This window comes from Juglans regia, chromosome 2, assembly GCF_001411555.2.
Source record: "Juglans regia cultivar Chandler chromosome 2, Walnut 2.0, whole genome shotgun sequence".
NCBI classification, from domain to species: Eukaryota; Viridiplantae; Streptophyta; class Magnoliopsida; order Fagales; family Juglandaceae; genus Juglans; species Juglans regia.
The window spans coordinates 12,873,739-12,888,259 of NC_049902.1; the positions used below are offsets into that span (position 1 = coordinate 12,873,739).

The window sequence follows — 14,521 nt, forward strand, 5'->3', positions numbered from 1 at the left end:
GTCGTTGTAGTATAGTGGTAAGTATTCCCGCCTGTCACGCGGGTGACCCGGGTTCGATCCCCGGCAACGGCGCTTTTATTTTAATTTTCCCTCTCTTATAACTAACTACCTATCGGTTTAATCAGCACTTACTGATATGGATGCCATTGAGTAAATAGAGCACAGCAGCATCATCATCCCTTTTGCAAACGGATCATGAAAAACAAAAACAAGAAAAGTAAGCGACATTGGCAAAACATCTGTGCAGCTGCCACTGGGATCATTGTGGAAGAATGTTAATACTTGAATGCGGATTCATTCCCAGAAAATCTAGCAGATAGTAATTTCCAAGAGTTTTAATAATCCTTCCAAGCAACTTTTCCATCAATGCAGAGCATATCCAAAGGACGATGCAAATGCACAATTTTTGCCAAAAACAAAAGACTTGAGAGCACGAACAGATCAAACCCCAAAAACAAACTAAGTATATATAATTAATGTTCCTAGATACAACACAAGCTCACCCTGTTGGTCTCTCATCCTCTGCTCAAGCATCACAAGCAGCAAGCTTTGTTTAGGATTTATTCCAAGTCTTGTACATAAGACTAGTGTTGCCTGTGAGCAATGTAATTCGACAAAGCAATCAATGGCGCTGCCTTCTCTGGGTAAAATCCAGAGAGCTGGTTCTTGGCATCCTTGTTCAGTTTCTTGGCAAATTCCCTCGGTTTCTCGATGCCCAGTAGCTTCGGATGTGCAACCGTATCCGCCACCAAGTCCTTCCCGGCCGTCTTCCCCAATTCCTGCGCCGATTTTTTCCCGTCAAGGATATTGTCCACCACCTGAAGCTGAAACAGCAGCCCGAGGTACCTCGCGAATTTCCTCAGCTTTTCCACCTCCCAGAATTGTTCCTAAAACCACAGCCCCTTCCAGCAGCACCGCCTTTTTATGCTGATGAATGAATTCCAGGTTCTCTAAATCAACCTCGGAAAGTCAGGCAACAAGCCCTTCGGAGAGCATGGGGCATAATAATTCCAAGCCAACCTCAAGAATGCATATATCTTAAACTCAGCTACAACGTAATTTCATAAAATGATGTAGAAAGTGCATTTTGCTTGTGTTTTTTGAGAGCAAGCTAGTGATAATTAATATAATACTAATACTTATAGCTGGAGTATCTACCGTAACTCATTTATTTTATTTATGGAATACCTAATTCAACGTGTGTCAGAAAAAGAAAACTTCAGCTATTTTTTAGCTAGCTCACGAAGCATTGGTATTCACTTAGTCAAATTCAAGATGGCCACCGTTTCGATATAGAAATACTCTCAATTCATCTTATTATGGACGTGTTTTATCGCCACCACTTCACGATCACCTGCAACCAAAGTGTGGAGAGCACGGAGTCTGAGGGAACGCCTCAGATGCCTAAGTCAATAATTTGAGGATAACAATAATAATAACAATCATTTGATCCCCCTTACTTACCTGAATTTTTCCTTTACATAGAGCTTCATGAGCTATCTTTACTCCCTCATGGATAATGGTTATCCTTTATTGAAATTCAAATTTAGAGATGATGATTCATCCCTTAGCAAATTTGAATAATAGCCTCTTTTATCTTTTGTCATTAACTGGATAGCTATCCCGTCGGTATTAGCTTATCCAGTCGTTATGGGCCATGGGCTGGTTTCCTTTGTACTGGGCTGGGCTCCACGGTTATAATATGGGCTTTAGTCGTGGGTAAAGGCCTAGGTCCATCTTAGGGGCTAACCGGTCGAGATGTCCTCTTCAGTTACCCCGCGAAGTCTCATTGATCATGGCGTGATGAGATTTAATTACTAGGTGTCGTTTCTTTCTTCGAGGAGTGTCTGTACACCGCTTCATTTCCTTTTCTCGGGCATGTTAACCGTCACTTCATTTCAACTCCTATTTATTGCCCATTTTCCCTCTTCTTTTCATCTTCTGTCACATTTCTTGCTTTCATCTTCTTTTCTGAGTTCTTGCATTTCTCCTTTGGGTTCTTGCATTTCCCTTCTCTCTCTGAGTTCTTACCTCTCATGTTTCTTGGGATTTCTTTCAATCCTTCCAAGGGTAAGGAGTTGCTACTCTGGATTCTTCTCCACCCCGCGACTCCCCTCCCCGACTAGTTGTTGTTCCGTTGACTTCCATTTTTGCGGGTTCTCCTTGGTCCTCTGTCGTTACTTCATGTGAGTTGGTGAATGCCCGTAATAATTTCAACATCCCTGATTCCGTTGAGTTGAAAGCTCCATCTCCCAACCAGAAACCTATTGATGCCAAAGGTATGGTTGTCTCTGTTGCCCTTTATCTTGCTATGTTCACCATGGGGCTTCGACTACCTTTTGTGCACCCCTGTTCACGATGTGTTAGACGTCTTAGGGCTTGCTCCAACTTAGTTGGTGCCCAACGCTTGGAGGATCTTGATGGCCTGCTACGTTTTATGGCAATGGGTGTTGGAACTTGTGGGCGATGAGTACCCAGACCTAATAGCCCGCAAATTTTTTTTCATTCACGGGTTTAGGCATCTGGATTGGAATCTCTACAGTTTTAGAGCCCGTTGGGCCTTGGTTGATTTAGAGCGGAAGTACTCTCATGTAAGGAATGGACCAACAAAATTTTCTTTATTGCAGGCTCTGGTTGGGAATTTTCTGCCGATGAAGTTCCTAATCTGGAATTTTTCATTAAGACATGTTGGTCTCCTGTCCCCGATGGGGATGACTACGAAGTGATTCTTTCCCCTCGTGAGGAGGTCTGTGTTAGGCTAGTGGAGTCTTTGGCTCAAGTTCACCTCAAATTGTGCCTCTCGGATGCGCTTTTAACCCCTAGTAACATTGAGAGGTTTGTGATTGTTCCCAGTTGGGCCCAAATTTTGGGGCGTGAGTTTTTGGGTGCCCCCCTTCGGCTGGAGACTTGAGAAAGAAGAAATGTCCTGGTGAAGGCGGGAAGAAACAAATGAATGTTAAAAATGCTCGTGTCTCACCTCGTTCCGATGTGTCCATTTCATCCAAAGGTGGGTTATCTACTTTTCTCGGCGGTGGGCAGAGATACAAAATTGGTACCTCCTAAAAAATAGAGTGGGGCCAAGTTGAGTTCTCCTCAGGAGTTGTCGAGTAAAACTGCCTCCCAGAAATGTGGGAGCACCAAGGTGGCCACTTCTCAGGAGAAACTAAGTGTTATGGCCACCTCTATGGATCCACTACTTTCTTTGGATGACGTCATGATGCAGGCCGAGGAAGACCTCAATAGTATACTCACCGCAGAGGTGGCTGCCGAAGCTGCTGCGTAGCCTTCGACGGCTCTGACTAATGATTTCTAGCAGTAATGTGATGATACTCCAGTGGAAGAGGACATTCTTATTTTGAACCCCGTCCTCCTTACAATGCCACCTTCCACTCCTGCGAGCTTCCCGCCCTTTGGAGCTTCTATGCCTCTACTGACCTAGCCCCTTCCAATCATTTTTGTGCCTTCTGACGCTTCTTCCGATCTACCTCGATTGGAGGGGGGGCGAAGAGGGGAGTGCTCAAGAGTTAGTTGCGGCGCCTAGTTCCCCCTTGCCTCAACGACTTCGGGTGGGGTTACTCTAGATTTGCCCTTTGTTTTTCCAGCCCTTTCCCTTGCTAGTGGCAGTAGGGTTTCGATTGCTTCGCCTCCTTTTAGTGTCTCTTCTCGAGGAAGTGGCGAAGCATCTGTGACAACTCTTGAGGAGAATCTCGGGATTGATCAGGCTGTACCACATCAGGATGAAACTGGTGAGATGGGGAAGGTAAAAAACTGCTTGGGCCCTCCTGCTGAACCGTTTGTTTGTTGTCCTTTGTTTACTACCACTGAAGCTGCTTTTCCCCAGGGGGATTTTGCAAACGTTTCCTCTAGCTCCCATTTGGTGGCTTCCCCAGCCTCCCTACATACTCGTCGAGCAGAGGTCATCAATGCCTTTGTTCAATAGCTTTGATAGTGTTTTTGCACCGGTATCGTTATGCTTTCCTTAATGCTTTGGTTAATAATTCCAAGGAACATATTTTTAATCCTCTCTCTCTCTCTCTCTCTCTCTCTCTCTTTTAGGGTGTTGATCGTCTTGCTGCTGACCTGGAGAATGATTGGATGCATTTGGAGGGCGAGAAGAACCAACTGGCCAACAAGTTGGCTCTCTTTGAAGCTCGCTCCCATTCTTCTGATGACGAGTTGGCTACCCTTCGCACCCAAGTTGCTTCACTCCAAGAAGAGCTGGCGACTTCTGCTGCGGATGCTAACCACTACCGTCGGGAAGTGGTAGCAATTGGGAAAGAACAAGATGACATTGCTACTAGCCTCAATGAAGCAGAGGTAGTTGTGCGAGAGAGGGACAACTTAGTTGCCCAGGCAGAGGCTTTTAAGAAAGAACGTGATGAGTTGGCTGCTCAGGTGGAGTATGTGAGAACTTGGAAATCGAAGGATTGACTAAGTCCAAATCTGAATATGCTTCTCGCCTGGCCTCTCTTGGAGACAAAAAAAGGGAGTTGCTTATAAAGTTGGGGGTGATTGAAGGGATGAAAACTAAAGGCGATAAAAAATTGGTTGAGGTGAAGGGCCTTCTTATGGATAGCGATCGTCAATACCTTTAGCTTGACAAAGTTGTTAAATTTGCCAAGAAAACAATTTCTATCCTGGAGCGCCGATTGGCTGAGATGGGATCTGCTTTGGAGAGTTCTCAGAATGACCTTAATTGGGTCCTTCCCCAGTTGGCTGCTGCCCCCAAGATTCGATTACGAGCCTGGGGTATAGGCTTCAAGTTGGGGGTAAAACCAATGTTTTGAATACCATACCGGACGCTGTATCGGTCAAGGCACTGGAACGAAATAATTCGGTACCGGTACCGGTACCGTTTCGGGATAACATTTCGGGATAGTCGATATATAAATAAATTATATTCCAAAATAGTAGTCTATATATAAATAAATTATATATAAATACATATATATATATAAATTATAAATAATCTAGTCTGAATTGAGGGTCAAAAAATGAGCTTGTAGTTTGAAAAAAAAAATAAAAAATGAAGGCCGAAATATCGGCCGGTACAGGTCAAAACGGCCGGTATTTAGGCCGGTACGAAATACAGGTAGTACCTGTACCGGCCCAGTGGCCAGTACGGCAAATACTAGCCGGTACGGTACGATTTTCACAACTTTGGGTAAAACAGCTTTGTGAGCTCCTTCTTCAGGAACCCACAATGAACCTGCATACCTTGGAATGTAAATCTATTCGGGCTAGTGAGGTTGCCCTTCATTTCTGTGACTCCCTTGGTTGGGCCGAGATGCTTGACGCCTTTCGCCGCCCATGCTGACGCTTGCCTAGCTTGGAGCTTTCTCATTCCACTCGGGATTTGCTTTTGATTTTTTTTTTAAGTCTCGTAAATGTTTGAATTTTGAAAGCCTTATTTATTTATTTATTTATATCGGACTTTTGTAAGCCGTTTTTTACGCTTTTGAACATTTTTTTGCTGGCTGTGAAGTATTGATTGCTGCTTTTGCATCATGATATCAACCCATGCTATTCATACCTTATGTATTAGCCTTATATTGTTCTCGATTGTGAGCGTTACATCACCCATCGATATGAGTTTCTCTTGACCTCTTTTAACCCTTTAGGGCTAGTGGGAGAGTTTCTCGACCATGTCGCCTTCTGGCATGAAGGTGTTAACATGAGAGTTCCTTGACCGTTTTAACCCTTAAGTTTTTAGGTTCGTTGGAGAGTTCCTCAACCACATCTCCTTTTGGAGTGAAGGTGTTAACGGGAGATTTTCTCGACCATTTTAACCTTTAAGTTTTTAGGCTCGTGGGAGAGTTCCTCGACCACGTCGTCTTTTGGCGTGAAGGTGTTAAGGAGAGATTTCTTCAACCGTTTTGACTTTTAAGTTTTTAGGCTCTTGGGAGAGTTCCTTGACCACGTCGCCTTTTGGCGTGAAGTTGTTAACGAAAGATTTCTTCAACCGTTTTAACCTTTAAGTTTTTAGGCTCGTGGGAGAGTTCCTCGACAAATGATATTATTATTTATCGAGGAACTCTCCTTTTCCTTTTTTTTTTTTAATTTTTTTTATTCAAGTCGTGGATACTTATTGAAAAGCCAAAAGGAACAAAACAAAAGAAATGGTGAACAAAACGTGATGGAATTTATTGAAAATGATATTCATACGTAAATCAACAAACGAAATAAAAGAAAACTACATATCTTTCCTTTAAACGTAGTACTTTCTTAGGTGCTCTGCATTCCATGGGTGAGGTAGCTGGCATCCTGCAGCATCCTTGAGGTGGTAAGTCCCCTGCCTGTGGCTTGCCACTACAACATAAGGTCCCTCCCACCGAGCCTAATTTTCCTTCTTCTCCCGAGGTCACGCTTGTATCCTTTAGCACTAAGTCGCCTGCTTTGAATGACCTGGGCCTTACTCTTTTTTGAAGTATTACTCTGCTTTCCTCTTAGAAGCTGCAACTCTGACTTTTGTGTCTGCCCTGATCTCCCATAATAGGTTTAGGCTTTCTTCTAACCTTGCTACGTTTGCTTTTGAATCAAAATTTCTTCTTCTGTAGCTTGGTAACCCGACCTCTATTGGTGCCATCGCCTCATTCCCATAGGTAGGGCGAAAGATGTTTGGCCCGTTCAGGTTTTTACTGTTGTTGTGTAAGCCCACAAAATTTTAGGGAGCTCGTCGGCCCATAGCCCCTTTTTTGCACCTATCTTCTTTTTCAGTATTCCCATGATGATTTTATTAGTTTCTTGGATGGTTGGATGGCCTGAGGAAGAGTACTTGACCTTGATTCCTATCTCTGCACACCATTAACAATAATGTTCAGAGTCGAATTGTCTCCCGTTATCAGAAATGCTACACTGAGGTATCCCGAACCTACATACTACTGCCTTCCATAAGAACTTTGTCACGCTTTGAGCAGTTATTGTAACTATCGCATCAGCTTCTGCCCACTTTGTAAAGTAGTCGATAACTACGATAATGAATTTGGTTCCTCATTTGCTAGGGGGCATAAAGCCTACCAAGTTTACTCCCTATTGGGCGAATGACCATAGGGATGTTATGGACCGCAACTCTTAAGGTGGTGCACCTGGGACTGGTGCATGAATCTGGCATTGCACACATTTATTCGCGAACTCCTTCACACCTTTGAGTGCGTTTGGCCAATAGTACCCTGCCCTTACAATCTTTGAGGCGAGTGATCATCCTCATGAGTGACTCTCGCAAATCCCCTCATGTACTTCCTTTATCACGTACTCAGCCTCTTCCTCTGTTACGCATCACAACAATAGGTTTGAAAAACCCCGCTTGTAAAGTACTCTGTCAATTATGTAAACTTGGTTCCCCTGCTTTTCAACTTTCTCGCTTCTTCTCGAGATGAGGGAAGTTCACTTGTCTCCAAAAACTTTTTTATATCATTAGCCTATCCTTGCATGTTCTCCCCGATGTGCAAACTTTCCTCTCCTACCACTGGCGTAGCCACTACTCGTAAATGAACCTTCCATGGTAGTGTTTCTTCTTGCTTTGCTAAGACCATGCGTGCCAATCGGTCAGCCTTGGAATTGTATCCACGAGGTATCTTCTTGATTCAAAAGTACTTGAGATCTTAGCTTTGTTCCTGTACTTGGTGAATGTATTTTATTAGCTTGGATCCCCTTGCCAAATATTCCCCTGTGATTTGCCCGACTATCACTTGTGAATCGACTTTTATCTCGACTTCCTCGCCTCCTGATACCCTCGTGATCGCCAAATCGGTGAGTACTGCTTCATACTCAACTTCATTGTTTGTCACTTTGAACTCCAATCATACTGTGTGGTATGACTCTTTCCCCTCACTTGTTACAATGCACACCCCGACTCCTCCACTTGCTCGGCAGGCTGACCCATCTACATACACTTGCCATGAATTTTCCTCAGGTGGTTTGTGGAGTTTTTCTTTGAAATTGGAAAACTCTGCTACAAAATCGGCTAGTATCTACCCTTCCACTGCGCTTTTTGGTATGTAGCTGATGTTGTACTCACTTAGTTCGATTGACCATTTGACCAACCGTCCTTAAGTGTTTGGTTTCTGCAACACCTTTTGTAGAGACGACGTGATGGGAACCAAGGTGGGCCTAGTCTTAAAGATATGTTGCAAGTTCCAGATGAGTCAATTACAAGTTCAAAGGCTTAAAGGATGAAGATTCAGTTTTGATTCATTTGATAAGGTATGAAAAGGGCAACAACATGACTTAAAGGCTTTGGGCACTTGAAGGCCTTCAATTTATTTAATTCATTTAAATGACTTATTTATTAGTTTAGAATAATTAGGTTTATTACGGGAATAACTTAAGGGGGCCTATGCAAGGGCATATTGGAAAAATTATTATTTTATTGAACTAAGATTTCAAGAGGTTACTGTAGCGTTACTATAGCCGCGACATTGTAGACACGGTAATGTTCATCCAGGGGCATTTTGGGTAAAAGGAACTTTATTTTAGCTAGGGTTTTAATTAAGTTTTGGTTTAAATACTCTTTGTAGCCTCATTTTCAGAAATTTATGAAATTTGATGAATTTATTCATTGTGAGTTGAGTTTTACTCCTCTTGTTCTTAATTGAACATTTGAACTTATCAAAGGTAAATCACAACCTTTGTGGCGTTCCACCTTTGTAATCTGGGTTCTTGAGACGGGTTCTTCAACGGGTCTAAATTTTAATATAATCTAGGTTCTTGAAACGTGTTCTCATCGGATCTAGGTTCTCTATCCATTGACTTGATTTTGGCTTTCTTGGGGAGTTTTCAAATTGATTGTGGGTTCAAGGGATTCCGTTTCTGCGGGTTCATATCATTTGGTATTCAGAGCAAGGTTTCCAATCAGGTCCAATTCTATCTTTTAATTTCTTGTTTTTTTTTTAATTTAATTCTAGGGCTTCATTGTTCTAGGGTTGCAAAAAAAAAAAAAAAAGTAGAAATAAAAAGTAGAATGCTGAAATTCTTAGGGTTTTGGGTTTGGCTGAAATTTGCATTACCTAGGGTTTCAAAATTCTAGGGTTTCTTGCATCTCGAAGTTTATCAGTTGCTTGAAGTGCCTTTCCATTGATTCTCTTCTACTTCATTGTCAATTCTTGTGTGATTGAATTCAATTGCTTGATTTTCACAATTGAATACTGCTATTTGTGATTGAATTAGAGAAAAGAAAAGAAAAGAAAAGAAAGGAAAAGAAAAAAAAATCGAAAAAAAAAGAAGAAGAAGAAGAAGAAGAAGAAGAGGAAGAGAAAATGTAGCATATTCAAAGGTTGCTACATTGTTACAAAGAAGAGAAACAAAGAAATTTGTTGATTGAACCTTATCATCAAAGGGGCTGCATACATCATTAAAGTTGGTATCTTGTCTTATTGTTACTCTTTCATTCGTATAACTTCCTTGATTCTTGGGTCATTTTTATTCCTTCTGTGTTTCTCTTATTCTTGTTTCTTGGACCTAATTACTAGTTGAGATAAAACAAGATTGCCTTGTCTTGATTGAGTTCATTTAGTTCTGAAAGAACTTGAGTGGGAAAGCTCTTGAGGTAAAAGGTAAGAGAGTGTGAGACTATTATTGAGAAAAAGCCAATTAAGAGTGAAACACGAGTGGAGTGTCATTATTCGAGTGTAAACACGTAAGGGAATGTGTGAGGTTTTCTACTAACATTCTTTTTGTGCAGCACGTTATTATGTCTCATAGGAGTAACTCATCACCAAAGGAGATGGTAGATAACTCATCCTTTCTGTTGCAAGCCATGCAATAACAGTTTGAGAAGTTGAACTTGATGTTGGGTGAAGTGAGGGATAGGATGGATCATCAAGATGCGGTAATTAGAAAACTTCATAGCAGGAGAGATAGGAGACGACGTGAGCCTAGTATTAAGAATGGATATGAGAATGAAGAGTATGGTGATTCTCTTGTTACCAGGCATGCACTCAATACAAAAATTAAGATGGATGATATAGAGCAGCAGAGTGAGAACATTTTTTATACTAGATGCCACATCAACAACAATGTATGTAATATGATCATTGATTTGAGGAGTTGTCTTAATTTGGCTAGCACTATTTTAGTTGAGAAATTGAATTTACGTACCTTGAAACACCCTAGACCATATATGTTGCAATGGTTGAGTGATTGTGGGGAGGTTAGGGTAAATAAGCAAGTGCTAGTTTCTTTTTCAATTGGAAAATACCAGGATATGGTCCTTTGTGATGTAGTGCCTATGCATGCTGGTCATATTTTGTTGGGGAAGTCATGGCAGTATGATAGGAAGGTGATCCATGATAGGTTAAGGAACATGTACAGTTTTGAAAAGGATGGAAAAACAATCAAACTTGCTCCATTAACTCCAACCCAGGTCCATGGGGACCAATTGAAGCTGAAAAGTGAGGTTGCTTAAAAAAGAAAGAGTGAAAATGAGAGTGATAAAAAATTGAAGAGTAAAAGTGAGACTGATAAAAAAAAAAAAAGTGAAAAGGAGATCGAGCTAATAAAACAAAAGTGAAAGTGAGATTGAGCTGAAAAAGAAGAGTGAAGGTGAGAGTGAAAGTGAAATTGAGCTGAAAAACAAGAGTGAATGTGAGATTGAGAAAAAAAGAAATAGTGAGGCCGAAATGGAGAAAGAGAGAAAAATGAGAGAAAAAAAAGAAGCGGGTGAGACTAAGACCATAAGAAAAAGAGAGAATGAGTTGAAAAATAATTGTGAGGTCAAGAGTATAAAAAAAAATGAAAAAAAAAGAGTGACAGAAAAAAAGAGAGTGAAAAGGAAAATGAGTGTGAAAGGGAAAAAGAGAGTGAAAAAGAAAAATAGAGTGGAAAGAAAAGAGAGAATAAAGAAAGTGAGAGAAAAACAAAGAGAAAAATGAGTTTTTATACTAAGGCGAGTCTAAATACTAACGAACTTAACGTATGTTTGCCTAATATTATTGTCTCTTTGTTGCAGGGACATAAGATCATGATTTCTAGTGGTGTGTTTAGTGGATTACCACTTAGTAGGGAGATAGAGCACAACATTGATTTTGTGCCAGGTGCGACAATTCATGTCCGACCTTTCTTTGAAGAACATGAGTCATTGACACACTTAAGGGAACAAGGTAAGTTGTTGACTAGAATGCATGCTAAGTGGGAGGACTGTATTGAGACTTTTCCTCATGTATTCAAATACATACAAGGTATGGAAAATTTTGTGGTTGACGTTTTAACAAGAAGGTATGTCATTGTCTTCCTTTTAGATGCAAAATTGTTGAGACTTGAATATGATAAGGAATTGCATGCTAATGATGATGGCTTTGCTAGTGCGTATGGAACATGTGAAAAAGCATCATTTGGTAAGTTCTATAAACTAGATTGGTACTTGTTTAGAAAGAATAGATTTTGTGTGCCTACTAGTTTTATGTGTAAGTTGCTTGTGTGTGTGAACATGCTGGTTTGTTGGGTAACCTTGGTGTAAGGAAGACTTTTGTTGTGTTGCATAAACGTTTTTGGGAATATCATTTGCCATTCAATGATGTGTTGCATGGACGTTTGTGGAAGTATCATTTTTCATTCATTGATGTGTTGCATAAACGTTTGTGGGAATATCATTTGCCTTTCATTGAAGTGTTACATGAACGTTTGTGGAAGTATCATTTGTCATTCATTAACATGTTGCATGAACGTTTGTGGGAGTATTGCTTGCCTTTCATTGAGTTTTCATTTAATTGGAGTAGTCATTTTGGTGTAAGAAAAGCTTTAGGTGTGTTTTAGGAACGTTTGTGGGAGTATCATTTGCCATATATTGACTTGTTGCATAAACGTTTGCGGGAGTATCATTTTTGTTTTATTGAGTTTGCATATAATTGGAGTTGTTATTTTGGTATAAAAAAGATTTTAAACGTATTGCATGAATGTTTGTGGGAGTATCATTTGCCATTTATTGAATTGTTACATAGACGTTTCCGGGAGCATCATTTGCCCTTATTAGAGTGTGCATATAAAACCTTCCATACTACTATTTCTTATTCTCCGTTTGAAATTGTTTATGGTTTTAATCCACTTACTCCTTTAACTTTGATGCTTTTGCTTGTTAATGATAGGAGTAGCTTGAATCAACATTTTCAAATTCTTTAGAAAATTAATCAAAATGCATATAAAATGGATCTTCCAGGTATGTATCATGTTTCTGTTATTTTCAATGTTACTAACCTCTTTCCCTTTGATCCAGGTGGAGATTCCTTTTGAGGAGAGGGGGAATGATGGGAACCAATGTGGGCTTAGTCTTAAAAATATGTTACAAGTTCCAGATGAGTCAATTAGAAGTTCAAAGACTTAAAGGATGAAGATTCAGTTTTAATTCATTTGATAAGCTATGGAAATGGCAATAACATGACTTAAAGGCTTTGGGCACTTGAAGGCTTTCAATTTATTTAATTCATTTAAATGACTTATTTATTAGTTTAGAATAATTGGGTTTATTACGAGAAGGACTTAAGGGGGCCTATGCAAGGGCATGTTAGAAAATTATTATTTTATTGAACTAGGGTTTCAAGAGGTTACTGTAGCCACGGTACTGTTCATCCAGGGGCGTTTTGGGTAAAAGGGATTTTATTTTAGCTAGAGTTTTAATTAAGTTTTGGTTTAAATACTTTTTGTAGCCTCATTTTCAGAAATTTATGAAATTTGATGAATTTATTCATTGTGAGTTGAGTTTTACTCCTCTTGTTCTTAATTGAACATTTGAACTTATCAAAGGTAAATCACAACGTTTGTGGCATTCCACCTTTGTAATCTGGATTCTTGAGACGGGTTCTTCAACAGGTCTAGATTTTAATATAATCTAGGTTCTTGAAACGATTTCTCATCGGGTCTAGGTTCTCCATCTATTAACTTGATTTTGACTTTCTTGGGGAGTTTTCAAATTGATTGTGGGTTCAAGGGATTCCGTTTCCGAGGGTTCATATCACGACGAAGTGATTATCTTTACTGGATGGGCTTGGAAATAAGGTCGTAATCGCCTTGTTGCTACTACCACTGCGAAGGCGACCAACTCCACATTTGGATGCTTGGTCTCTGCTCCTCTCAACGCCCTGCTTACATAATACACTGGCTTTTGCTCATTCCCTTCCTCTTGTACCAACGCAGCAGATACTGCGTCTGGAGTTACTGCTAAGTACAATGACAATGACTCTCCTAGCTTGGTGTGACTGATGAATGGTGGCTTAACTAGATACTCTTTTAACTGAGTAAATGCTTCTTCGCATTTGGCATCCCACTCTCATTCTTTCTTAAGCACTTAAAAGAAAAGAAGACATTTATCTGTTGATCGAAATACAAACTTGTTCAGAGCTACAATCTTGCCTGCTAGTTTTTGTACTTCATTCAAGTTCGTGGGCGACTTCATCTCCATTATTGCTCTGAGTTTCTCAGGATTTGCTTCGATTCCTCTGTTTGACACCAAAAAATCGAGGAATTTTCCCGACTGCACTCCAAATGTGCATTTGTTGGGTTGAGCTTCATTTGGTACTGACGTAAAACCTGGAAAGCCTCCCTAAGGTCTTTTATGTGTTGGTCAAACTCCCTGCTTTTTACTAGTAGATCATCGACGTACACGTCCATGCTTTTCCCGATCTGGTTTTTAAACATTTTGTTTACCAACCTTTGGTAGGTTGCCCTATCGTTCTTCAAGCTGAAAGACATCACCTTATAGCAATATAATCCATGGTCAGTTATGAAAGCGGTTTTCTCCTGATCAGCCTTTTTCATCCTGATTGATTGTATCCTGAGTAGGCATCCATAAAACTTAACATTTTATGCCTTGCCGTTGCATCTACTATCAGATATATTCTTGGTAATGAGAAACTGTCTTTCGGGCAAGATTTGTTGAGGTCGGTAAAATCCACACACATTTGCCACTTCCCGTTGGACTTTTTTACCAGCACCACGTTAGATATTGACTCTGGATAACGTGCTTCTTTGACGAACCCAGTTGCTAATAACCGATCCACCTCCTCTACGATTGCTTTGTACTTCTCGATACTAAAGTTTTTCTTTTTTTGACTCAATGTAAGTACGTTTTTATGATCTAGAAGAAAGTCTATCAGTTGTTGTCTATCTTCTTGTGCTAACTTTGTCCCGATCTTTACATGGCTTTCGGGATGAACTCTAGAGGCTCACCTATCTCTCCATGCTTCAAGGTATCTTCTTCTCTAGTCTCTAACTTTGTCGCCATTACCTGTGGTCCCAACTGGAGGACTGCCTGTTCTTCAGAATCCATGATACTGACCTTTGCTTTTCTTTGTCTAAGTTCCTGCACATAACATTCTCCAGCCAAGACTTGCTCGCCGTGCACTTTGCTTATTCATTTTTAGATGATGGGTCAAGATGATGGCCTTAAACCATTTAACGTGGGTCACCCAATGATTACATTATATGCCGACCGAGTTCTTACTACTAAAAACTTAGTCATCGCCGTGGCGACATAAGGGTCTATACCTACATATATTGGCAATGTAATGGACCCCATTGGTTGCATTGCATCTCC

General features: G+C 40.5%; 1 non-coding gene and 1 pseudogene across 1 annotated transcript; one reads left to right on the forward strand and one right to left on the reverse strand.

Annotated features, from left to right (window-relative positions):
- On the forward strand, nucleotides 1-72 carry TRNAD-GUC. Its single transcript has one exon. It is a non-coding gene; the product is annotated as a tRNA-Asp (tRNA).
- A 432-nt stretch (nucleotides 73-504) lies between these two features.
- Nucleotides 505-2,038, reverse strand: LOC108998001 (annotated as a pseudogene).
- Between the last annotated feature and the right edge of the window lie 12,483 nt (nucleotides 2,039-14,521).